Here is a 27,610-nt window from a genome sequence, read left to right as displayed (position 1 = left end):
ATATGTATACTTATAGCTGATGTGCCCTGGAGTAGGAAATAGCAACCCACTCCAATATACTTGCCTGGAAAATTCCAAGGACAGAGGGGTCCATGGGGGTGCAAAGAGTCAGACATGACTGAACACACACACACACACACACATAGCTGATTCACATTGTTGTATGGCAGAAACCAACACAATATTGTAAAATTATTATCTTTCAATTAAAAATAAAAATAAAAGTTTCACCTTAGTATAAAATCCTACCTTTAGTTTCCCTACTTTGCTTCTGGACCAAAGCTCACAGTATCCATACAGACAGTGCTTCTATTCTCATCCATACTCAGGATCCCTCTCTTTCCCAGCTATCCTCCATTTTATACTCCCAGCTCATACTTCAAACCTCTTTTCGGGTTCGAGGGCTTATTGGGATACTCTCCTGCTTTCTATTTAAGTCCACTACTATGTGGTGGATCCATATTTGAATATGCTGTACTCCCTTGGAACACTTAGTCTGCTATAACACTAGAAGCAATGCCATAAAAAAGAATTAAATAAAGCCACATGCAGCAACACAGATGGACCTAGAGATTGTCATACTAAGCAAAGTAAGCCAAACAAAGACAAGTATCATATGATATCACTTGGAATCTAATTTTTAAAAATGATCCAAATGAACTTATTTACAAAAGAGAAACAGACTTACAGATTTCAAAAACAAACTTATGGTTACCAAAGGAGAAAAGTGGGGGGAGGAGGGATAAATTAGGAGTTTGAGGTTAACGTATGCACACTACTATATATAAGACAGATAACCAACAAGGACATACTGTATAGCACAGGGAACTCTACTTAATATTCTGTAATAACCTATATAGGTAAAGAATCTGAAAAAAGAATGAATATGTGTATATGTGTAACTGAATCACCTTGCTGTACTCCTGAAACTAACACAACATTGCAAATCAACTACACTCTAATTTTTTTTTTAATAAAAAAAAGGAGAGATATATACTTTAAAACAAAGAAACAGAAAAGGTGCAATGACAATAGTTTCTCACTCCTTACCTTACTACTGCAGTACCACTTTCACAACACAACTTATTTAAGTGTTTCTGCTCAGAGAATTTATGATGGTAATCTCCATATCTCTAAATAATATCAATATATTTTCTTACCTTTGAAAGATGTGGATTTAGTTTACTAATTTTCCCCTTTCTATTTCCTCCTCCATTTTTTTTTTTTTACTGAGCTTAATTCTCTAATTAGTCACATTTGTAGCATTAAACAGAATATTCCACCAGCTCTTCTAACCTCCATCAGTATCTCTTCTTCTAACCTCCATCAGTATCTCCATCCCATTATTCTTGCCTGGGAAATCCCATAATTTTTTCATAGAATGATTGTAAAACCTCAAAACCAATAAAGAGCATTTTCATTCTTGGGACAACATAAATACCTTCAGTACAGGCCAAGTTCTATTTTAAGACTGCATTCCCTTCACCCTGAGCTCAATACTATGATCCTCAAGCCACATGAAGAGGATTGGTTCAAGTGCAAATAAGTATTGTTCATAAGTTCATATATATATATATATATATATATATATATATATAACTCCTGAACATCATAGTACAATTTGTTTCACAGTTAGATCCCTCATGACTTTTTATATAGTTTTCAGGCTTTCTTTCCCCCCCCTGGAGTTTCAAATCACCTTTGCTTATTTCTTGCATGATTTAACTTCATAATTCCCTTCTTTTTTTCCAAGTGCTGAATTACACATTCTAGTCTATCAATTTCTTCCACCACCACCCCCATCCTACTGCCTGGAAACCTTCCTCCTAGAGTCTCTATCGACTAGATCCAAACTGGATTGGTTGTTCTGCAAGCCTGCCAAACTGCTGTCACGTTGAGATGTCACTTCAGCACTTACTTGAATTGGAGCCATCGTTTCCCAGTTCCCATACATTATTCTTGCTTGGTTTACTCTCAAAAAAATTGTTTTTTGGGCAGAGTTCATCCTTGAGATACTCTTTAGAAAAGGTGTGTAAGAAATAAAATTTACGAATCCTTGGATGTTTTCATTCTTTCTTTACATCTATGTGTTTTTCTCAGTATAGGAACATGGACTACAATTTTGAAGCAATTGCTCCATTATCGCATAGGATGCATGTAGTGCTGCTCAGTAATCTTAATACTACTCTGATTATTCACATGCTCACTTACGTAACCTTTATGTTGTTGTTGTTGCTTAGTTGTTATATAATGCCCAACTCTTTCACAACCCCATGGACAGTATCCTTCCAGGCTCCTCTGTCCATTAGATTTCCCAGGCAAGAATACTGGAGTGGGTTGTCATTTCCTTCTCCAGGAGATCTTCCCAACCCAGGGACAGAACCTATGTCTCCTGCATTGGCAGGCAGGTTCTTTGCCACTGAGCCACTTAGGAAACCCAGGTAATCTTTATAAGTACCCTTTAAAACTCCCATTGGTGCACCTTCATGAAGTCATTTTTTGAAATCTCTCAGTTTTTCATGACCTACTCTCCCACTTTTTTCACTCTTACTCTTGGAAAACTCTTTTCCTTCTTATTTTAGAAAGAAATCTAGACGGGTACGAGGCAAATATGAATTTCATAGTCTTTCATCTCAAATCTCCATCACTTATTTTCAATATATTATATTGTCATATTGTATTTGCCTTGTCAGGTGCCAAAACTTCTTTTTGGAACAAATAAGGATAAAATATTTATGCAGTCATTCAATAAGATTCTAAAAGTTGAGGGCAGCTGAGATGTTCCTTAATTCAGACTAATGCATTTTTAATTTTATAATCTTGGAAAATATTGGAGTATCAATTCCCTGGGCTAGCTAAGAATAAATGCAGACCCATGGGACTCAGAGTCTAACATCTAACAGTTCAACATACAGAGGGATGAATGGGATCAAACAGCTGCAAGCAGTGAAAAAGTCTTAAAAGCACCAAGGTAACTGTGATGATGGAAAGTGTTGTTACAGAGAGAACCAAAAGAATAATTTGGGGTAAATATAGTTGTGAATTATTTTGCCCAAGGCTGCTCTTGGACTGACAGTCAGATCCTGTATTGCCTGAGGCAAATAGATAATTAGCAATGGCCAGAGATACTTGAGCAACAACCTATAGTGGGAAGGAAGGAAGGAACACCGGAAGGAAATAAAAAGGCCCATTAAAAGTTTCTGGTTTATGAAATACAAGTTACATGGCCTGGAATATCTAATTAGCTCCCACAGCGATAGACCTCGTTACATTCCACATAGCGTCTGAAGTCACCATACTTGGCATTCAAAGAATTGTTAAAACGTCCAAGACAGCTGGTTTTACTTCCTTACCTTTGGTACCCAAGGAGGCCACCATAGAGAGCTGCCATTTTACATTCTCACAGGAAGCGGTACACCTTGAATGCTTGCATTGTGGAAGTCAATATCAAGGATGGGTTTTGAACATGGCCACCAACCACACCCATTCTGCTTGTTTCACGGGAGGAAGATCTCTTGCCGAGGTGACGAGTAGTCCTGTGGGAATAGAAAGAATTAGTTATCCTAGCCTTCTTTCTTTTGCCAATTTTTTGAGTAGTATTTGATCATCGAAAAAGAGAGTTCCAGAAAAACATCTATTTCTGCTTTATTGACTATGCCAAAGCCTTTGACTGTGTGGATCACAAGAAACTGTGGAAAATTCTGAAAGAGATGGGAATACCAGACCACCTGACCTGCCTCTTGAGAAACTTGTATGCAGGTCAGGAAGCAACAGTTAGAACTGGACACGGAACAACAGACTGGTTCTAAATAGGAGAAGGAGTACGTCAAGGCCGTATATTGTCACCCAGCTTATTTAACTTATATGCAGAGTACATCATGAGAAACGCTGGGCTGGAAGAAACACAAGCTGGAATCAAGACTGCCGGGAGAAATACCAATAACCTCAGATATGCAGATGACACCACCCTTATGGCAGAAAGTGAAGAAGAACTAAAGAGCCTCTTGATGAAAGTGAAAGACGAGAATGAAAAAGTTGGCTTAAAGCTCAACACTCAGAAAACTAAGATCATGGCATCTGGTCCCATCACTTCATGGGAAATAGAAGGGGAAACAGTGGAAACAGTGACAGACTTTATTTTTTTGGGCTCCAAAATCACTGCAGATGGTGATTGCAGCCATGAAATTAAAACACGCTTACTCCTTGGAAGGAATGCTATGACCAACCTAGACAGCATATTAAAAAGCAGAGACATTACTTTGCCAACAAAGGTCCATCTAGTCAAGGCTATGTTTTTTCCAGTAGTCATGTATGGATGTGAGAGTTGGACTGTGAAGAAAGCTGAGTGCCGAAGAATTGATGCTTTTGAACTGTGGTGTTGGAGAAGATTCTTGAGAGTCCCTTGGACTACAAGGAGATTCAACCAGTCCATCCTAAAGGAGATCAGTCCTGGGTGTTCATTGGAAGGACTGATGTTGAAGCTGAAACTCCAACACTTTGGCCACCTCATGTGACGAGTTGACTCAGTGGAAAAGACCCTGATGCTGGCAAGGATTGGGGGCATGAGGAGAAGGGGACGACAGAGGATAAGATGGCTGGATGGCATCACCTATTCGATGGACATGGGTTTGGGTGAACTCCGGGAGTTGGTGATGGGCAGGGAGACCTGGCGTGCTGCAGTTCATGGGGTCACAAAGAGTCTGACACGACTGAGTGACTGAACTTGAACTGAACTGATTAGTTTAAGGCTTTGTACAAGGTATTGGGAAGAACATAGTGGAGACATGGATAGGTCATTAGACCATGTCCTTTGTATACATGTAGTAACTTGGCTTTTTATGCATCCTCCCCAGAAGAAAGACAATACCCTAATTTAAGAAAACCCATAGCTTCTATCTTTCTAAAACAAGACAGCTGCAAGGCCACGATAGACATTCCCATATTCGCTTTAGCATAATCAACTGGGTTGTCTTTCCATTTGGTTTATCTCTGAGATAAAGTTTCCCAGAAACTTACAACCCTGGTAAAAGATAGCTCCTTTTATTCTATAGCCCCACTTGGGAAGAAAGGGAGAAAAGAGGTAGAAAGGGAAGAGGGAAGAAAAAGTTGCATACACTAAACCAGACACAGCAGATTCAAATTAATTTATTCATCTGGCAAATATTGGCTGAAATCTCACTTTGTATCAGGACCTGTTTTGGCATATGGCTTTAGAAGTTAAAATAGACAAACATTTCTGTCTTCATGGAGCTTGTATTCTAGTTGGGGAAAGGCAGATAAAATAAAGAAATATAGGTAAAATATGCATTATATAAGACAATGATCAAGGTTTAAAAGGAAAACTAAGAGAGACAGGAAGTGCTGAGGAAAGAAAGGTTCAAATTTTTTATATGCATTCAAGAAAACTGTCAGTGAGAAGATGATTTTCAAGAGACATGGGAGGAAAGGAAGCAGTCTATGTAAATAATATAAATAGGTGGCAGTAAAATGTTCTAAGGAGTTTGATAAAACAAGTGTAAAGGCTCAGAGGCATTTTCAAGGAATGCTGAGTCAGTGTAACTATATTAGAATGAGAGCAGGTGAGAGAAATAGATGATGGAGTCAGATAGGGAATGAAAACCTAGATCATGTAGGGCCTTGTAAGTCCTTTTAGGTACTCTTACTCTGAAATAAGCAAGAGCCATTGAATTTGAAGAGCTTCATGATCTATCTGATCTAGGTTTTAAGGCATTATTGTGTAAGGGTGGAAAGTCAAATGCAAATGAACATACTGGAAAGTAGCACCATAAGGACAACAGCAAGAAGACAAACATTTCAACATGAAAAACACTGTTATTTATGCATTTTCAAGAGAACTGTGAAATTCTGACACCATTTCCAAATCTTTGATGTCCAGAGAATGTTATTCTCGGTTCCTAAGAGATATAAAAATTAATCATAAGTGAGGTCAAAATAGACCATTCAGGTATGACCTAAATCAAATCCTTAACGATTGTTCAGTGGAAGTGAGAAATAGATTGAATGGATTAGATCTGATAGAGTGCCTGATGAACTATGGATGGAGGTTCCTGACATTGTACAGGAGACAGGGATCAAGACCATCTCCAAGAAAAAGAAAAGCAAAAAGCAAAATGGCTCTCTGAGGAGGGCTTACAAATACTGTGAAAAGAAGAGAAGCAAAAGGAAAAGGAGAAAAGGAAAGATATACCAATTTGAACGCAGAGTTCCCAAGAATAGCAAGGAGAGATAAGAAAGCCTTCCTCAGCAGTCAGTGCAAAGAAATAGAGGAAAATAATAGAATGGGAAAGACTAGAGATCTCTTCAAGAAAATTAGAGATATCAAGGGAACATTTCATGCAAAGATGATCACAATAAAGGACAGAAATGGTATGGACCTAACAGAAGCAGAAGATATTAAGAAGAGGTGGCAAGAATACACAGAAGAACTGTACAAAAAAGATCTTCACAACCCAGATAATCATGATGATGTGATCACTCACCTAGAGCCAGACATCTTGGAATGTGAAGTCAAGCGGGCCCTAGAAAGCATCATTATGAACAAAGCTAGTGGAGGTGATGGAATTCCAGTTGAGCTATTTCAGATCCTAAAAGATGATGCTGTGAAAGTGCTGCACTCAATATGCCAACAAATTTGGAAAACTCAGCAGTGGCCACAGGATTGGAAAAGGTCAGTATTCATTCCAATCCCTAAGAAAGGCAATCCCAAAGAATGCTCAAACTACCGCACAATTGCAATCATCTCAGACTCAAGCAAAGTAATGCTCAAAATTCTCCAAGCCACGCTTCAACAGTATATGAACCATGAAATTCCAGATGTTCCAGCTGGTTTTAGAAAAGGCAGAGAAACCAGAGATCAAATTGCCAACATCTGCTGGATCATCAAAAAAGCAAGAGAGTTCCAGAGAAACATCTTTATTCTACTTTATTGACTATGCTGAAGCCTTTGACTGTGTGGATCACAACAACTGTGGAAAATTCTTCAAGAAATAGGAATACCAGACCACCTGACCTACCTCCTGAGAAATCTGTATGCAGGTCAAGAAGCAACAGTTAGAACTGGACATGGAACAACAGACTGGTTCCCAATAGGAAAAGGAATACGTCAAGGCTGTATACTCTCACCCTGTTTATTTAACTTATATGCAGAGTACATCATAAGAAATGCTGGACTGGATGAATCACAAGCTGGAATCAAGATTGCCGGGAGAAATATCAGATATGCAAATGACACCACCCTTATGGCAGCAAGCGAAGAAGAACTAAAGAGCCTCTTGATGAAAGTGGAAGAGGAGAGCGAAAAAGTTGGCTTACAATTCAACATTCAGAAAACTAAGATCGTGGCATCTGACCCCATCACTTCATGGCAAATAGATGGGGAAACAGTAGAAACAGTGGCAGACTTATTTTGGGGGGCTCCAAAATCACTGCAGATGGTGATTGCAGCCATGAAATTAAAAGACGCTTACTCATTAGAAGGCAAGTTATGACCAACCTAGACAGCATATTAAAAAGCAGAGTCATTACTTTGCCAACAAAAGTCCATCTAGTCAAGGCTATAGTTTTTCCAGTAGTCATGTATGGATGGGAGAGTTGGACTATAAAAAAAGCTGAGTGCCAAAGAATTGATGTTTTTGAACTGTGGTGTTGGAGAAGACTCTTGAGAGTCCCTTGGACTGCAAGGAGATCCAATCAGTCCATCCTAAAGGAAATCAGTCCTGAATATTCATTGGAAGGACTGATGCTGAAGGTGAAACTCCAATATTTTGGCCACCTGATGCGAAGAGCTGACTCATTGGAAAAGACCCTGATGTTGGGAAAGATTGAAGGCGGGAGGAGAATGGACGACAGAGGATGAGATGGTTGGATGGCATCACTGACTCAATGGGTATGAATTTGAGCAAACTCTGGGAGTTGGTGATGGACAGGGAGGCCTGGCATGCTGCAGTCCATGGGGTCGCAAACAGTCAGACACGACTGAGAGACTGAACTGAACTGAAGTCAACATGGCTGAATTTGGACCCATAGATTGATAGCCTTTCCGAAAAATCCACATTATTTTGTACCTCAGACTTAATTTGCTCCTTCAGCATATGATGAAGCACATCTTTAATAGGGTGTGACAACTTACAAGAGAATTAAACTGATGCAAATTAAAACTTTAACAATAACATTATATGAAGCTTAAAATCCTTTGCACTTTTGACACTAAATTTATGCTAGCTTCTAAGATTCACTGGAATAAAGGGTCCTTACAGAACTACCAGTCAAGGACAATCCATTGTCTTTATAAGAAAAACAATACAGAAACTCTTAGTATCAGTTATAGACTGAGTTGATAAGCTGGGGATAGAAGCATTTTATCTCTTTAATTAAACCACTGGATAAAGTTTAAAATTACAATTCATTACTAGGGAATATAGCAATTCTGACTGAATCAGGCATGAAGCACATATCTGGCTTTTATAGTATCCAAGTATCCAAGGAACATATGTATGACTTGCCTTTACCTTGTTATCCATGAAGAATTTAGAATTTATGTCTTTCAAAACAGAACAATAAACAATAACTAGTATTAGGAGCTGAAATGTTACATGTAAGGCAGTGTTTCCTTCACCTCCTATTTTATTCCAGTGGTAACAACCCTGTCAGTGCTCAATTTGTTGCCATATTTGAATCAGTATTGCACTTTAAAATTACTTTCTCATTTTGTTACTAATGCTAAACTCATCACTGTGGCTTTCATCAATCTATAGCAAAATGCAGGGCCAAGACAGAGGTATCAAGGTACTAATAGGAGAGCTACTATTTTGCCTGAGCTTCATTTTCCTATTTCCAGCTACCAAATGGACACTTCCATGTAGAATTCTCACAAATATCTCAGCTCAATAGCATATCCAAAAGTGCCCTAGCTCCAGTTAATTGGATTGCCAATCTCAAGCAAAGTTAGCATCACCTTTCTTGACCTCACAACCAATAAGCCGTTATATTCTGTTAACTTCATCTCAAACATATCTTTAAAATTCCTGCTGGCTCCATAATGACTCATCAAGACAATGGTAATAGCATATTTTTACTTCCTTATCCATATTTCAGAAGTTACTGCTTTTATAATCACACATCTGATTGTTACTTTGCCTCTCAGAAACTTTGTCTTTGTCTATCGCCTTAATAACAGAATCAGTGTCCCTTAATCTTGGATTAAAAACTCTCCAGAGCTTGACCCTAAAGACTTTTCCATCCTTTATATCTGTCCTTGGTAAATGATACCCAGACACCCTCATTTTTTCCCCACAATAGTTCTTCAATCCTCTTTTCCTTACTTAACCCTGAAGCTTCTCTACAAATTTATTTCAGTAAAGGGCCAGATAGTAAATATTTTAGGCTCTGTGGGCCATGTGGTCTCTGTCGCAATTACTCAGTTCTGCCCCTGTGGCATGAAAGCAGTCAAAGATAATACATAAACAAATTAGCATGGCTGTATCCCAATAAAGCTTTAATTACAAAAGTAGGCACAGGCTAGAATTAGGCCCATGGGTCCTGATTTGCTGGCCAATGACCTAGATCATAGTACAAAGTGACAATTGTTTTATCAGGCAAGCATCAAATGAGCTTTCTGTTGTTCACACATCATGAGAAGTTACAAAATTTCTAATACTTTGGAAATGTCAAATATATTTTGGATACATTTACTTTCATTAAAAATAGAAACAAGAAGGCAAGGTAGGGAGGAAAGTACATACAATATTGTTAGTAACCATGCATCTGGAAATTCCTTTTGCCGCAAACTGTACAGAAAGCTATTTCTCAGAAATATTTAACAAAATACAATGCAAGTGAAGAGATTAATTTGGCAATAAACATATTTAAATTAGTTTTGGAATCTATGATAGTAGTTGTGGTCCCTGAGGTTCTCTGTTACATTTGTGTAGATATCTCCGACTTATAGTTCCTTAAATTTTCTCTCCTATGCCCTTTTAGTTGGTTCACTAGGTTTAGAAGGATTTTAATTTGTATAAACAAATACGTTTGCATTGTTTGTATTGTTCTTAATAATCTGTGAATTTCTATAGCCTACACATTATTTGAATTTTACAATTTAAAAATGATGTGTGGAGAAACAAGGAATCAGAAGAACAGAAACAACTTTGTAAAAGACGAACAAGTTGGATGACTACCTCATTTCAAGATTAACTCTAAATTTAGAGTAGTTAAGACTTGTGGTATTGTTGTAATGTTAGACATACAAATCAATAGAGAGTACAGAATTAGACCGACACATATATGATAAATTGATTTTTGACAAAGATGCAAAGGTAATTCAATGAATAAATGATAGCATTTTCAACTAGTGGAAGAATAGTGTAGGAATAATTGGACATGTGTAAGACAAAAAGAGGAAGGAAGAGGAGAGGGAAAGAAGGAGAGAAGAAGGAAGGAAAGAGAAACTTGCAGGGTAGCAACGGAGAAACAGACATAGAGAACAGACTTATGGACATGGGGAGACGGAAGGAGAGAGTGAGATGTATGGAGAGAATAACATGGAAACTTATATCATCATATGTAAAATAGATAGCTAATGGGAATTTGCTGTTATGTCTCAGGGAACTCAAACAGGGGCTCTGTATCAACCTAGAGGGGTGGGATGGGGAGGGAGGTTCCAAAGGGAGGGGATATATGTATACTTATGGCTTATTCATGTTGAGGTTTGACAGAAAACATCAAAATTCTGTAAAGCAATTATCCTTCAATTAAAAATTTTTAAAAATTAAAAAAAGAGAAACTTCAGGCATTTTCTCATACATTATAAAAGAATTAACTTGAAATGGATCATAGACCTAAATGTAACCCTTCAAAGTATGAAAGTTCTATACGAAAACGGAAGACATATTTCTGACTTTGACTTAGCTAAAGATCTATTATATAAAAAATAAAAAAAAATAACAAAATTCTCTGCAAGAATTAAGAGATAGATAGTTTGGAAGAAAATATTTACAAACACCTATCTGACAAAAGATATATCCAGAATATATAAAGAACTGTCACAACTTAATAATAAGAAAATAAATAAACCTGATTAAAAATGTTCAAAAATTTGAATAAACATTTCACTGAAGAAGAGATATGGAGAAGAAATAAGCACATGCAACATTAGTCATTAGGGAAATGCAAAACACAACCACAATGTGATACCATTACAGCCCTATTAGAATGGCTTAAATTAATACAAAAGAAAACCAAAAAAGCCAACAAAACCTCACAATGTCAAATGCTGAAGGAAACGTGGAGCAAATAGAATTATCTAGATGTGGAGCAACAGGAATTCTCATACTTTGCTAAAATGAATGCAAAATGGTACAACTACTTTAGAAAACAGATTGGCAGTTTCTCACTTTTAGGTATTTACCCCGAAAAGTGAAAATGTGTCTACACACAGATTCATATTGAAATGTTTATAACAGTTTTATTTGTAACCGCAAAATACTGGAAACAATTCAAAAGTCTATCAGTCAGTGAATGGATACATTCATGCAATGGAATGGCAGCAATAAAAATGCATGAACTACTGATACATGCAACAACATGGGTGGATGTCAAAAGCATTCCACTCGGTGAAAATACAAAAGGCTATATAACCATGATTCCATTTACATGACATTTTGGTAAAGGTGAAGATATAAGGACAGAAATCAGATCAGTGGTTGCCTCAGGCTGTAGGTGGGAGTAGGGAACTGAATATGAAAGAAAAGAACTTCTTGGGAGGGAGTGATGAAAAGATTCCGTATCTGGAACGTGGTGGTGGTGGTTACATAATGAACATATTTGTCAAAACTCACTGAACTGTTTATCTAAAAAGGATGACTTTTACTATATGTAAATTATACCTCAATAAATCCAACTACAAAAAGATGATATTACTCCGAGGCAAACTCTATCCCTAAACCTTTATGAATATCCTCTGAATTTTTATACATTCATGAGTCTCTTTCTTGAGTCCCTAATCTATGCATGGTTTCATTCTATACCCATGCTTCAGTGATCAGACATAATTTCCTTCCATTAATTTTTCTTTCATTGTAATATCCTGAATCACTTTTTGAAATTTCTTCCCATGACTGAACTGAGGAATTTACATATTTACTTTACTGGTAAGTTGTAAATTTAGAATTTGCTTCTCAGTCTGTACCTGAGCATTAAAGTAAATGGCTCACGTCATAAAACTCCCTCTCATACATCCCAAATCTAACTGCAGAACTACATTCTTTTACACTTACAGACTTAGGGAATAAATGTATGGTTGAGGTAGAGGGAAGGATGAGGGAAAGGGCTAGTTAGGGAGTTTGGGATGGATGTGTACACACTGCTGTATTTAGAATGGATAACCAACAAGAACCTCAGTGTTACATGGCAGCTTGGATAGGAGGGGAGCTTGGGGGAGAATGGTTACATGTATATGCATGGCTGAGTCCCTTTGCTGTTCACCTGAAACTACCCAAAACTATTACAACATTGTTAATTGGCTATACCACAATACAAAATAAGAAGTTAAAAACAAATTGCATTCTTTAAGCATGCCCCCAGATAATAAAGTGCTTTTAGCAATTCAGTTATTAAAATACATGGGTTTGAGGACAATTTAAAATAGACCTTGCTAATAGTTAAAATCCCACTTTACATTTAATAATCCAAGTTCAAACATATTGTTTGTTGGCTATTGGAAAATTACAAGCCAACTTGAGGACCCAGAATCTGGCCTCTCTCCCTTGCCTGAAGAATTCTAAATGACAGCTATAGGCAGAAGCGTCTACAATGTGTCACATCTTCTTTAGAACAGAACATTTTTAGTAAGGACATCACTTCAGAAATAAAGGAGACAAATCTCATTATTGTGCATTGAAAATATTTGCATTCCATCCATGTTACAGTCAGGATTAAAGAACTTTGGCACCAACATTACTCTTTGCAAACCTGAACCTAATTTCCCAAACAGTTAGAGTGACAAAGTACAAAGGATAGGATTTGTAGTTCATTTGCTCTGTCAACATATCTAGGTCTCAATGTAAAGTCTGCAAAATTAAAAGCACAATTAAAGTAGATGTTTAAAGAGTAATGGTGCATGCTACATCTCTGAGATGCCACATAAAATCAAGGCCCTTGGGAAAGTTTAGTTGTTAAGTAAGGAGTATTGATTTAAATTACTTCACAACAGGAAGAGTACACAGACTTTTATCTCAAAGATTTTTTTTTTACTTTTCAAAATAAAAAGTCACAGTGATTTGCCAATAGATACACTCATTTCAAAGATTTAAATGTCAACAAAATCAACAGTATAAACATAAATGTAATATATCTTTCAGAAAGTAAATGTTTCCACAAATATACTTTTTATACACTTTGGAATAGTTATGTATGATTTTGTCTGACACACGGGTGTGCATGCACACACACACACACACACATACACACACACATATATAAAATTGCTTCTGGGATTCTTGAAAAAGATTAATAGGAACTCTAAGAGTTTTTTAACCAAAGTGAAAGATGGAATAACAGTACATATTTATTGAGGAACTTTTATTGCAGATTAATATTAATCAACACTATGACAGAACTAGAAAATAAGGAGACACAAATATTTGTAATTCAGTGGTTAGATATAGCCATGTAATTCTTCGTTAATTCTACAGATATCTACTGACTGTGTTCTATGTGCCAGGCAGTGTTTCAGGCACTTCAGGTTCAGCAGTAAATAGAATATATTGAAAATTTCCTGTCCTCATGGTGTTTGCAGTAACCTTTACCATTTTATTTTACAGCCTTCAAGAATTTAGATGTATCTGTATTACATACACACACATACATACACACAGAGAGAAAAAACAAGGTGTTATTCGGAAGATATTTGTAACCTGTTTTTTTAAGACTACACATGACTACAATCATTTAAATATGTTTTACTCTTATAAAAACACATGAGATCTACTTTTCTGACAAAATTTTAAGTGTACAATATAGTAATGTTAAGGGCTTTCCTGGTGGTTCAGTGGTAAAGAATCCACTTGCCAATGCAGGAGATGTGGGTTTGATCCCTGGGTCGGGAAGATCCCCTGGAGAAGGAAATGGCAACCTGCTCCAGTATTCTTGCCTGGGAAATCCCATGGACAGAGGAGCCTGGCAGGCTACAGTCCATGGGGCCACAAAGAGTCGGATACGACTTAGCAACTAAACAACAACAACAACAACAACAACAGTACTGTTAACTATAGGCACTATGTTGTACAGCAGATCTCTGGAATCTGTTTGTCTTGAATTACTGAAACTGTAAGCTTATTGATTAGCAACTTCTTTTCTTAGCACCAAATATACACTGATACATTTTCAGTGACCTCTTTATATACTATTATATGGGTTATCCTCAATTATTTAACAATCCCCCTTGCTAGACATTTAGTTTGTTCATTTTTTGCATTATAAATGGTAATAGGTAATATATAAGTATGACTATAATAGCATATATTATAATCCTATACATATAATTACACACTTGTCCATTTTTTTTTTAACAGGGTCAATTCCTAGAAGTGAAAATATTGTTTCAATAGGGCATTAAGAAGTTTAAGGCTTGTATGACTTTTCTCTATGACTGGCTCTTTTCTAAAACAGAAAAGAAGCAAGCAAAGTGTAGCATATGTGCTTCATTCAAGGTGTGAAAACAAGGATATCGATCTCTGGAGTACTGTTTATCCTCTGAGGTCGTCATGCTGGTTGGGAGCGTGTTAGAATGTTGGCACGACGATCGAAAGGGCAGATAAGGAATGAAAACCAGTGGTTATGAGATTCTTTTCCACAAGGAAAACCAAACTTTAGAACAAAAAAACCAAATTAATTGAGATGTCGTTAATATTTCCACATATTTTTCCCATTGAAACTTCATTAGACTTCCATTCCAAATAATATTCTTGAATTCTTCTTTGCTTTAACAGCAGGGAAGCATCACAGCTTTTAAAGTTAGTTTGTTTTCCTATAATCATTCTTGAAATGCCTATAAACTGTTTTAGTAACCAAAGTATTTATAAAACATTAACTATAATCACAAATAAAAGTGACATGAGCTTTTTCTTTAGGGCATTTTTAACATACGTAGTAGAAATTTTAGAATAAAATTTGGTAGCTCTAACATAATGTTTTACTCTGCCTATAAGATGTAATCTTATTATACATGATTTTAAGAGCCAAATTGATCAATCTTTTTTTTTTCTGTTAAATTTTCTGGTTCCTCATACATAAATTCTGTATTTAACTTATGGGGAAATAAGTCACTAGTCATACAAAATCAACAAACGCAGGCTTATGATAAGGAACTAAGATATGCCAAAGTAGAAAAGCAGATTTGAGAAATGTTTGATTTCATATGACAGTTAAATACATTTGTAATGGAATAGATTTGTTTCTGAATACAGATTTGTAGTAAGAAATCAGCTACAATCAATGACAATATGAATAAATTATTCTACTTGTTTTAATTCAATGCAATAAAACGGATAAGTGAGAATTATATTGATCCTTAAATTCAACTTGATGATCTTTCAAGATGTTCAGTTCAGTTCAGTTCAGTCGCTCAGTCGTGTCCGACTCTTTGCGACCCCATGAATTGCAGCACGCCAGGCCTCTCTATCCATCACCAACTTCCAGAGTCTACCCAAACCCATGTTCATTGAGTCGGTGATGCCGGGTCACAGTAGGTGTAACTGCCTGTCTCCTATTTCTCTAGTTTATAGCGTTGCTTATTCCATGTCCTATGGATTTGTGTAGATTTTGTAACACACAGCTCCTCATCTCATTTAAGAGCTGGCTGCCAAGTAACATCAGAAGGATTCCAGCACCAAAAGCATTCCTTCCTCACAGAGAATTAATTTTTTGCCTTATATGACTTAAGAGTTAATAGTTTTTCAATTGAGTTGGTTCTCGATTGAGTTAGCATCATCGACTCAACGGACATGAATTTGAGCAAACTCTGAGAGACAGTGGAGGACAGAGCCTGGTGTGCTGCAGTCTGTGGGGTCGGAAAGAGTCAGACATGACTAAGCGACTGAGTAACAACATTGAGTTGAACAAAAATGTGGTTTGGGAGAGACATCCTCAAAAATAATGAGGAATTTTTTAATTATTATTATTAGGTGCTGAGAACTAGTCTCGGGGTATCTGCAGAAAACAACCTCTAGGATTCCTTTTCATAGTGTGGGCTCTTTAGGCTGATTAGATCCAGGCTTAATTTGCTTTTTTTTGGTGAGAATATTCATAGGTGCTGCTGTGTCCTGATGGCATCACCTGGAAGGTAATTCTAGTGATGTTAATATTGGTAAGTGGGTTAAGATTTCACAAGCCTGATTTATCTATTATAAAGTTCCCATCATTTATCTAGTAATTTTAGCATTATCAATAATTTTGACATACATCCATTATTCTAAAGTAGTACAAAGTAGGGACTTTTAAATTTTATTGTTTTTTTGAAAAGCATTTATTAGCTAGGATTCTTCAGTCAAGGAGAATGGTCATTAGTTATTCCGTTATCTTGAAATGCACATAAAAAGTAGTACAAATTATTGATTCTTACTGCTGACCATTATTTTGAATACTGAGTTGATGTAATAACTTCCAAAAGGGACCAATGAAGTTGACATATTTTTAGTATCTCTATGAAGTCATGGAATTTTTACAATTGATGATATTTTACAGAGTACTACATTAATGATTTGAGTTTTGGTACTCAAATTTTCCTATTTTAGGGTGTACTCTTTCGACACAATCCCTTAGTCTTTATATTCATACTGTTATTTCAAATTTAAAACTTCTAGACTTTTTATTTATAACTTCTTTGATTTTCTGAATCTTTTTTCTTATGTTTAAAATCTTGTTTCCTATATGACATGAGCATAATTATTTATATACTCTGTCCTGCCATATTTCTGTGCACCATAGTTTCATAACAACAGTTAAAACTGTTACTAATAAAAAAACTTCTGACCACATGTAAGATTTATTTATAATTATTTATTCTACTAGAGTCAAAAATATTGTATTTTAATCACTTGAAATAATTCTTTTCATCATGGTTATACTACCAATTAGATAGACATTTGGAGCTCATTTGTTTTAGTTTTTCATTTGAGAGATTCTTTTCCTGACTTAACTTTGTTTGACAATTATGAAAACCATTTATATGGTTGCAAAGTCAAAATTATACAGCAAGGTACATTCAGAGAGATCTGGTTTCTAATTCTGTCTCCTTTTCTATCTTCCCTCCATCCTCCATACACAGCCATTAGAAAAAAAAATGCTTTTGCTTATTCTTCTATTGTTTCTTTCTAAATAAAACCAAATCCCATTTTTTCCTATTGCAATCAGTGCTGCAATCAACTTTGGGCATACATGCTGCTGCTGCTGCTGCTAAGTCGCTTCAGTCGTGTCCGACTCTGTGCGACCCCATAGACGGCAGCCCACCAGGCTCCCCAGTCCCTGGGATTCTCCAGGCAAGAACACTGGAGTGGGTTGCCATTTCCTTCTCCAATGCATGCAAGTGAAAAGTGAAAGTGAAGTCGCTCAGTCGTGTCCGACTCTTAGCGACCCCATGGACCGCAGCCTACCAGGCTCCTCCATCCATGGGATTTTCCAGGCAAGAGTACTGGAGTGGGTTGCCAATGCCTTCTCCGTGGGCATACATGAGTTCATATTTTTTCCCGATCTTTGGGGGAGAGTCCTACCTGGGTGGAAACTCTGAATCAAAAGTTAAAAAAAATAAACAATACGGTTAGATATTGCCAACTTCTCTTCCATATGAGAAGCATCATTATCAGCAGCAATGTAAGAGAGCCCTTGTTTCCACACAGTCTGGTTACAGATTATGTTGAATTTTGCCCAGTAGGGAATATGAAACACTATTTGTGTAGTTTTAATTACATCTCTGTTATCATGATTGAAACTGAGAATGTTTTACAAGGTAAGGATCATTTGTACTTCTTTTTCTGTGAACTACTGTTCATATCTTTTGCTCTTTTTATAAAATCAGATTTGATATTTTTCCAATTTTTAGAAACTCTTTAAATGTTAGAGATATCATTTGTGATATTTGCACATATTTTTCCCAATTTATATTTTGCTTGTGGTTTTTATTCTTTTTCTGTTCAACAGCTTTGTAAAATATTTGTCTATATATCTTTAACTCTGTCTTTCTAATCAAATTATCAGTCTTTGCTTTTATTGCTTCTGTATTTTTAACCATTGGAAATATCTCCGGTTAGGTTCCCTGGAAAAATGACTCTGACTTGGAAACTATAGTGCTGGACTTTATTAAAGAATCTGTCTTAGCTCTGGCTGTTATAATAAATACCACAGACTGGGTGGCTTAAATAACAAACACTTTTTTCTCAGAGTTCTGGAAGGTGGGAAGTCCCACATCAAAGGGCCAGACAACTTGGTTCTTGGTGAGAGTCCTGTACCTGGCTTGCAGATGGCTGCCATCTCTGTACTCACGTGACCTCCTTGTATGCATACAGAAAGAAAGCTCTGTCCTATCTTCTTCTTTCATACTGTTAGTAATACCATTTTAGGACTCCACTCTTATAACTTCATCTAAGCTTAGTTATTTCCCAGAGCCTCAATCTCTCCATACCATAGTGTTAGAGGTTAGGGATTCAATATACGAATCATAGAAGAGACACAAGCATTCAGTCCATAACAGAATCCTTGGGACTAACAGGTGTAGATCAAAGGACTCCCAATGCTAGGGTAGTACACTCTTTATTCGTGAAGAGGATCTAGGTGGCACATCAAAGCATTTACCATGGGAAATTCTCTCCACTCCAAGAAATGAAACAAAGGGATAACAACACAGTTAATAAGGTATCCATCTATGGCTTCTTATACTACTTGAATAGTTTTATTTGGTACATTAAATCTCTGATCCATTTGAAATGGTGTGACAAACTGAGCTGATGCTATATTTTTATAATTTCAGCGGTCCCAATAACATATTAAAAAGATGATCTCCCCACTGATTTCAAAAAAAACTTATCATTTTTCTAAAAGTCTAAATTTCTATATATGTTTAGGTCTGTTTCTGGATTTCTTTTTTATTTGTATATCTATTCATGTGCTAATACCACATCATTTTAATTATTTAGGCATTGTTAATGTGTTTAAAATTGGGTATGGTCTACTTTTCACTACCTATGTATTTTTTTTTCATTTTTAGGATTTTGCCAGATATTTTCTCCTAGATAAACTTTATAACTAACTTGCCTAACTAAAGAAAAATTGCATTTTTATTTGGATTTCATTATATTCACAGATTAACTTAGGGAAAATGGACATAAATCAACTTTGGAAAAGCTGGTGTATTTATCATGCTGTATTCTCTCAATGAAGATAATATATCCTTCTAAATGTTTAGATCTATTATGTCTTTCAAGAATATTTTATAGCCTACCATTAGACTATAAGCAGGTTTGTGCCTCCCTTTCTGGTCATGTTTATGCTTAGGTTTAAACATTTTTTAAATTTCCCATTATCAAGATTGCTGGCAGAAATATCACTAACCTAAGATATGCAAATGACACCACCCTTATGGCAGAGAGTGAAGAAGAACTAAACAGCCTCCTGATGAAAAATAAAGAGGAGAGTGAAAAAGATGGCTTAAAACTCAACATTCAGAAAACAAAGATCATGGCATCCGGTGCCATCACTTCATGGCAGATAGATGGGGAAACAGTGAAAACAGTGGCTGACTTTATTTTGGGGGGCTCCAAAATCACTGCAGATGGTGACTGCAGCCATGAAATTGAAAGACGCTTACTCCTTGGGAGAAAAGTTATGACCAACCTAGATAGCATATTAAAGAGCAGAGACATTACTATGCCAACACAGGTCCCTCCAGTCAAGGCTATGGTTTCTCCAGTAGTCATGTATGGATGTGAGACTTGGACTATAAAGAAAGCTGATGTAAATTATCATATGTGAAACGAATCGCCAGTCCAGGTTCGATGCATGATACAGGGTGCTCGGGGCTGGTGCACCGGGATGACCCGGAGGGATGGGATGAGGAGGGAGGTGGGAGGGTGGTTCTGGAAGAGGAAAACATGTACACCCATGGTGGATTCATGTCAATGTATGGCAAAACAAATACAATACTGTGAAGTTAAAAAATAGATAAATAAACTAATTTAAAATAAAAAAAAAAAAAGAAAGCTGAGCGCTGAAGAATTGATGCTTTTGAATTGTGGTGTTGGAGGAGACTGTTGAGAGTCCCTTGGACTGCAAGGAGATCTAACCAGTTCATCCTAAAGGAAATCAGTCCTGGGTGTTCATTGGAAGGACTGATGTTGAAGCTGAAGCTCCAATATTTTGGCCACCTGATGCAAAGAAATGACTCATTTGAAAAGACCCTGATGCTGGGAAAGATTGAAGGCAGGAGGAGAAGGGAATGACAGAGGATAAGATGGTGGGATACCATCACCAACTCTATGGACATAGGTTTGAATAAACTCCGGGAGTTGGTGATGGACAGGGAGGCCTGGCGTGCTGCAGTCCATGGGGTCGCAAAGAGTCAGACAGGACTGAGGGACTGAACTGAACTGGATTACAAATGTAATCTGTTCTTACACCATATCCTAACTGTTTTTCATTCAGGTTCCTTTAGGATGGACTGGTCCGATCTCGTTGCAGTCCAGGGTACTCTCAAGAGTCTTCTCCAACACCACAGTTCAAAAGCATCAATTCCCTGGCGCTCAGCTTTCTTTATGGTACAACTCTCACAAAATACACGACTACTGGAAAAACCATAGCTTTGACTAGACGGATCTTTGTTGGCAAAGTAACATCTCTGCTTTTTAATGTGCTGTCTAGGTTGGTCATAACTTTTCCTTCAAGGAGTAAGCATCTTTAAATTTCATGGCTGCAATCACCATCTGCAGTGATTTTGGAGCCCAGAAAAATAAAGTCAGCCACTGTTTCCACTGTTTCTCTGTCTATTTGCCATGAAGTGATGGGACCAGATGCCATGATCTTTGTTTTCTGAATGTTGAGATTTAAGCCAACTTTTTCACTCTCCTCTTTCACTTTCATCAAGAGGCTCTTTAGTTCTTCATTTTCTGCCATAGGGTGGTGCCATCTACATATCTGAGGTGATTGATATTTCTCCCAACAAACTTGATTCCAGCTTGTGCTTCTTCCAGCCCAGCGTTTCTCATGATGTACTCTGCATATAAGTTAAATAAGCAGGGTGACAATACACAGCCTTGATGTACTCCTTTTCCTATTTGGAACCAGCCTGTTGTTCCATGTCCAGTTCTAACTGTTGCTTCCTGACCTGCATACAGATTTCTCAAGAGGTAGGTCAGGTGGTCTGGTATTCCCATCTGTTTAAGAATTTTTCACAGTTTGTTGTGATCCACACCGTCAAAGACTTTGGCATAGTCAATAAAGAAGAAGTAGATGTTTTTCTGGAACTCTCTTGCTTTTTTTGATGATCCAGTGGATGTTGGCAATTTGATCTCTGGTTCCTCTGCCTTTTCTAAAACCAGCTTGAACATCTGGAAGTTCACGGTTCACGTATTGTTGAAGCCTGGCTTGTAGAATTTTGAGCATTACTTTGCTAGCATGTGAGATGAGTGGAATTGTGCAGTAGTTTGAGCATTCTTTGGGATTGCCTTTCTTAGGGATTGGAATGAAAACTTTTCCAGTCCTGTGGCCACTGCTGAGTTTTCCAAATTTGCTGGCATATTGAGTGCAGTATTTTCACATCATCTTTTAGGATTTGAAATAGCACAACTGGAATTCCATCACCTCCACTAGTTTTTTTCATAGTGATGCTTCCTAAGGCCTACTTGTCTTCACATTCCAGGATGTCTGGCCCTAGGTGAGTGATCACACCATTATGATTATCTCAGTCATGAAGATCTTTATTGTACAGTTCTTCTGTGTATTTTTGCCACCTCTTCTTAATATCTTCTGCTTCTGTTAGGTCCATACTGTTTCTGTCCTTTATTGAGCCCATCTTTGCCAGAAATGTTTTCTTGGTATCTCTAATTTTCTTGAAGAGATCTCTAGTCTTTCCCATTATAGTCCCTTGGACTGCAAGGAGATCGAACCAGTCCGTTCTAAAGGAAATCAGTCCTGAATGTTCATTGGAAGAATTGATGTTGAAGCTGAAACTCCAATTCTTTGGCCACCTGACTTGAAGAGCTGACTCATTTGAAAAGAGCTTGATGCTGGGAAAGATTAAAGGCAGGAGGAGAAGGGTACGACAGAGGATGAGATGGTTGGATGGCATCACCAACTCAATGGACATGAGTTTGAGTAATGTCTGGGTGTTGGTGATTGGCAGGGAGGCCTGGCTTGCTGCAGTCCATGGGGTCACAGAGAGTCGGACATGACTGATCAACTGAATTGAACTGAATTGATTCAGGTTCCCTGCTTTATTAAGTAATTAAGAATTTAAATCTCTTTTAAAATTATATTAGTTCTTTTAAAATTTTATACTATAAAAAAATCTCTGACATATACAAAATTGAGAAAAGTGAATGATAAATCTCTATGTGCCCATTACTAGATGAAACAATTATTGCTTTATTACTAATCTTAATTTCATCTAAAATCCAACCTACTTCCTCTCTTCTAGATTATACTGAAGCAAACCCAAGGTATCATATCATGTAATCCCTATGTATTTCACTATGTATTTCCAAAAGACAAGTACTCTATTTAAAACATAGCTTCAATGCTATTATTCCACCCAAAACCCCAAACCATAATTCTGTACTATCATATTATCATCAAATATTTAATCAATGGTGGCTCTGTTGGTAAAGAATCTGCCTGCAATGCAGGAGACCTGGGTTTGATCCCTGGGTTGGGAAGATCCCCTGGAGGAGGGCATGGCAATCCGCTCCAGTATTGTTGCTTGGAGAACCCCCATGGACAGAGGCGCTGGCAGGCCGCAGAGTCAGACAGGACTGAGCAATTAAGCACAGCACATTGCCTGATCAATTTTTTAAAAGTCTGTTTATGCAAATCAGTATACATATAATGTGCACACATTGCAATTGATTATCTCATTTAATCTATAGGTTACCTCTCCATCTCCTCTTTTTCTTCCTTTGTACTTTATTTCTTGAAGAAACTGGATCATCTGTCCTGTATAGTTTCTCATAGTTTTGCCAACTGCATTCCTGTAGTATTTTTAAACATGTTCCTCTCTTCACTGAATTTACTGTAAATTAGTAGCAGGAACAAGAGGCTTCATTAGATTCAGATTTGTTTTTTTTTTTTTTTTTTTCTTTTTTGGTTAAGAATACTTCCTAAGTGTTATAGTAAATTTCCATGAAGGAGCACATAAGGTCTGATTGTATCTGTTGTAAATCTAACAATGCGTTAGGATTTGCAAACTGATGATCTTCTAACTTTACCAGTCTTTTATTTATTGGCTCAAACTCTTCTATAAAGAGAAACTTATCTTTATCATCTATCTGATTACCCAAAATATAGTTCATAGAGGAAAAGTAGAAAAAATCCTTGATTCTTCTTTTGTATAATAGCTTTTAAAATTATGTGTTATGTTTGTAGTATGCTCCAAAGGTGACAATATGCTTTTCTTATTACCATTATGGACTCATGCATTCAACATAGTTGATGTATTAAGATCACTTGTAAATTTTCCCATATGGGTGGTCAGTGGGAGATTCTTCAAGTTAGCTCTTTTTGATATGACCCTAATAGTGATGATAGAGCTTTGTTGTTTTCTTGAAAATATGTCCCTTACTGTCTTTCACATTCCCTGTTCTAAACCATGGATCAAGCTCTTCTCCCAGAAGCCATGGTTCCTTTAGTAGGAAGCAGAATTTTGAGATCACAATCTAGGTACTTAAAATGTTCTTTGTTATTGTTTTTCCATTGTTCCTAGACCTTTCCTTGTTGCAGAGCTAGGAAATGCTTTTTTTGTCATTATTGAGATAAAATAGATCTTGCATACGCACAGATAATTCTAATTCAGATATGCCACAATATAGCATTTTTATTTAATCTCATCAAACTTACGTGTGCTTCTCCTTTTTCATGTCACAGGTATTTGGGTTCTCAATGACGTCAATATAATTATTAATTTCCTTAATCCCACAACACATACAGGATAGCTTCAGGATAATAGGAAAAACATCACAACACCATTACATTCATTTCTTTCATTTTGTTTTGATGTTTGTTGATTACCTTTTAAAACGATTCTTTATAATTATGCAGAATATTTATGTAGTTTCAAGATCAAACCTAGAAAATAAGTCTAGCCACCTACAATATCTTTTCTCTCCTGTGTGAAAGTGAAAGTGAGTCTCTCAGTTGTGTCTGACTCTTTGTGACCCCATGGACTACAGCCCGCCAGGCTCCTCTGTCTGTGAAATTTTCCAGGCATGAATACTGGAATAGGTTGCCACTCCCTTCTTCAGGGTATCTTCCAGACCCAGGGATCGAACCCAGGCCTCCTGCATTGCAGGCAGATTCTTTACCATCTGAGTTGCCAGGGAAGCCCATTTTCTCCCCCTTCCTTCTATAAATATTAAGACACATAATTTGAGAGAAAAGAGAGAAGGGAACTAAAGGAAAAAAAAAACTTGGACTCAGAGGTTATTAAAGTTCAATCTTTGCATGGAATTCGTGGATCAAAAGTTGAAAATATTCATATTACAAAGTTAGAGGGGTTATTTAAGATATTTCATTGGATTGGCTAAAAGAGAATAATGATGGAACATTCTTTAAAATATGAGAAAAAACATGCAAGAGGAAATAGTCAACAATGCCAAAGTCAGCAGAAAATCTTGATAAAAGTTGACAGAAGTCAAGCTATTGGATTTCTCAATAATAAGGCCTTTCAAAAAAAATTTTCAGAGAGGGAAGTTTCTTTGAATGAACAAAGCAGAGTTTCAGAGTAATAAGGGAATGAGTGCAAAGGAAATGGAGAATGGCAGCCTAAAAACTTCCATGTGATGCCAGATGTTTGAAAGGTAGGAACAAGAAACACACAGGGCTATAGCTAGCTTGAGAAATACAGTGAAATGGAGATTCTTTATTTCCCCAATAATGAAAATCTTCAAGTCAACGAAGGAGCTATTGGAAGGAGAAGCCAGAATGAGTGAGGTAGGAGACAGATGGGCCTCTGGGCAGAGCAGCTGGAGTTTGTCAGGCAGAGTAAATTGGAGCTTTGCTTTCCCTGGAAATTCCAAGGACAAAGTTAATGGCAGGAACTGAGCGCTGCTGGAGTAAAGAGGTAAGAGGACCACATCTATCACTCTTGAGGTAAAGGAAACTGCTCTGATTGCACATGCTCCTTGGGGATCAAAAAGGGAGGGGGTTCCACCCCGTAATAAGTGTGAACATACTCCCTTTAGCCTTTGCACTGGAATCCATCTTGGCAAAATGTGCACGCATGTTGGGAGGGATTGGACAGGCCAGGTATGCCAAAGAAGTGAGATAACTGGTCAGAGGAGAACAAAGACCTGGAAGAACTGCCCTGTGTAATTGATTTAAATCACCTCTGTAGCATACTTCTCCTCATTAGGGAGGATGCCCACACCCTTTCTCTCCAAGTGTATATTTCTTCCTTGCTCCTGTCTCAAATAAACAAACTACTTCTCTGTGTGCTTTTCCATATGTTGTGCTGTGCTAATAATAATAAACTTGTACTATTTTTTTTTTTTTTTTTTTTTTACAGTTTTTGCCTCCTTGAAACATTCTTTCTTTCAAACGGGGACAAGAGCCAGAGCAACTTCTAGCCTCTAGCCCCTGGTGGACTAGCAGTTAGGATTCCTGGTTTTCATCCAGGCTACTCAGGTCCAATTGCTGGGCAGGGAACTAAGATCCTGCTTCAAGACTGCTCCCTGCTGTCTCCTCAAAAACATGAGAGCATGGATATGCTGGAACAAATCCCTCAAGAGTAAGGAAGGAATGAATTTAAGGATAGAGAACAGCCAGTAATTCAGCCTTCGTGTACAGAGACCAGGGCACTAAGTGAGAATTTTGGGACATGCAGCATATTCCAAGGAAGCAGGTAATAAATTTAGACTATTGACTCCACACCAGAGTTGAATTCTTCCACAGAGGTGGATTCTACTTCTCACTCAGATCCCTGGAAATAAAAATATTTGGATGGCAGACTTATTTCCCTGAGTTAGAATTCCCTGTGAAACAAAATTAATCGAGTCCACTGCTAGTTTATTCTGAGTGCAGAACCCACACTTTCTAGTCTACTCTGAATACACTGCACTTGATTCTTTTGGAAGCCTGGAACTTGCCATGGTCACATCTTTGTTATCTTCAGTCACTGTCCAGGTTGGACAATCTTTAGATCATCCCAATTCTTGCAAACTCTTATTTCCATACTGCTTCATTTACGCTTACTGTGACCATATCCCAAACCTTCTTCTTCCTCTTGAACCTTCCTACTGTGTCCTATGGTAACCCTTGCTTCATGGTAAACTATTTTATATTTCAACTTCTTCATCAGATGTTCCTGTTACCTCCTATCCCTAATCTATATTCACCACTGCTATTTCTAAACCATTATTCGTTTTCTTTCTGACAACTGTTCTTTTAAGGCAAATAGTGTCCCACTGAATCTGTCAGTCATTAATGTCTCATCTTGTGTCAGTTTCTCAGCTTGCTTTGCCAGTCACTTGACAGGGTCAAGAAGAAAAAACTGGATTTACAGCAGTTAAATTGTTAAGAAAGAGCATGGAGTGTCTGAGGAGCAGAATTAGACCAGACACAGGAAAGGTGGTTTGAGCGGTAGGCAGAATGTGTGAACCACCTAAAATCCTCAAATAATGGATAAGGTATGTGGTATGTTGGGGCTGGCTCATCTCAGTTTACAAAAACCAGTTGTTAAATTTTCAGAAATTTTGCAAGCTGTTATGTTGGTAGCTTGAAATAGGACATCATGAGAATATTTATACCATGGAAATCTGCAAATGCTACTAATCAGGACTCTTTTTCCCTCTGGGAGTCAGTTCTTAAATATTTACCAGCACACCACTGGGTGATAGGGAGGAAGAGGAAATGAAATACTGAGTGGATAGAAGGTCAGGGAAGTTGAAGACAGATTTTACCTAATTCAAAAATTATGTCTAAGACCACTATCACCAAGAAATAAAGAAGCAGAAGGTCAAGAAAGAAACAACAAGGAAGATTTAAATGGTAGATCCCAAAGTGGAAACATTAAAGACAGATTCCAAAGAAAAATAACTGGAACATATCCTCCTTTAAGCTTAAAAAACAGGTTTCACCTTCATTAATGAGGCTGACCCACAATTGTATGGAAATGAATGGAGATGATACTGGCAGGTTCTCATATATCATTGAATACTCTGATGCTGAACTCAGCAGCCAACATTTGTTTCTTCTGTGCTTAACTAGGCTACTGGGTATAGCTTCAGTTCCTCAAATTTTAGATGGGTCAAGAACCTAAAAATGGACAAGTATAATGAGAATATGGAGAAGATATGACTCTTATGAGCATCTATACAGTGAAAATAAAAAGAATGGAGTT

The 27,610-nt window shown here is 37.2% G+C and overlaps 1 long non-coding RNA gene across 1 annotated transcript in view; it reads right to left on the bottom strand.

Moving 5' to 3' along the window:
* Window positions 1-27,610, bottom strand: part of LOC145537167 (uncharacterized) — a 966,757-nt gene that overhangs the window by 261,771 nt on the left and 677,376 nt on the right. Inside the window, exon 7 of the long non-coding RNA XR_014076245.1 lies at window positions 3,354-3,536. This is a non-coding gene — a long non-coding RNA (uncharacterized LOC145537167). The remainder of the gene's footprint in view (window positions 1-3,353; window positions 3,537-27,610) is intronic.

This window comes from Giraffa tippelskirchi, chromosome X, assembly GCF_054371585.1.
Source record: "Giraffa tippelskirchi isolate mGirTip1 chromosome X, T2T-mGirTip1v1.2.pri, whole genome shotgun sequence".
Classification (NCBI taxonomy): domain Eukaryota; kingdom Metazoa; phylum Chordata; class Mammalia; order Artiodactyla; family Giraffidae; genus Giraffa; species Giraffa tippelskirchi.
Note: the sequence above shows the minus strand (reverse complement) of the source record. Positions and strands in the feature narration are given on the sequence as shown.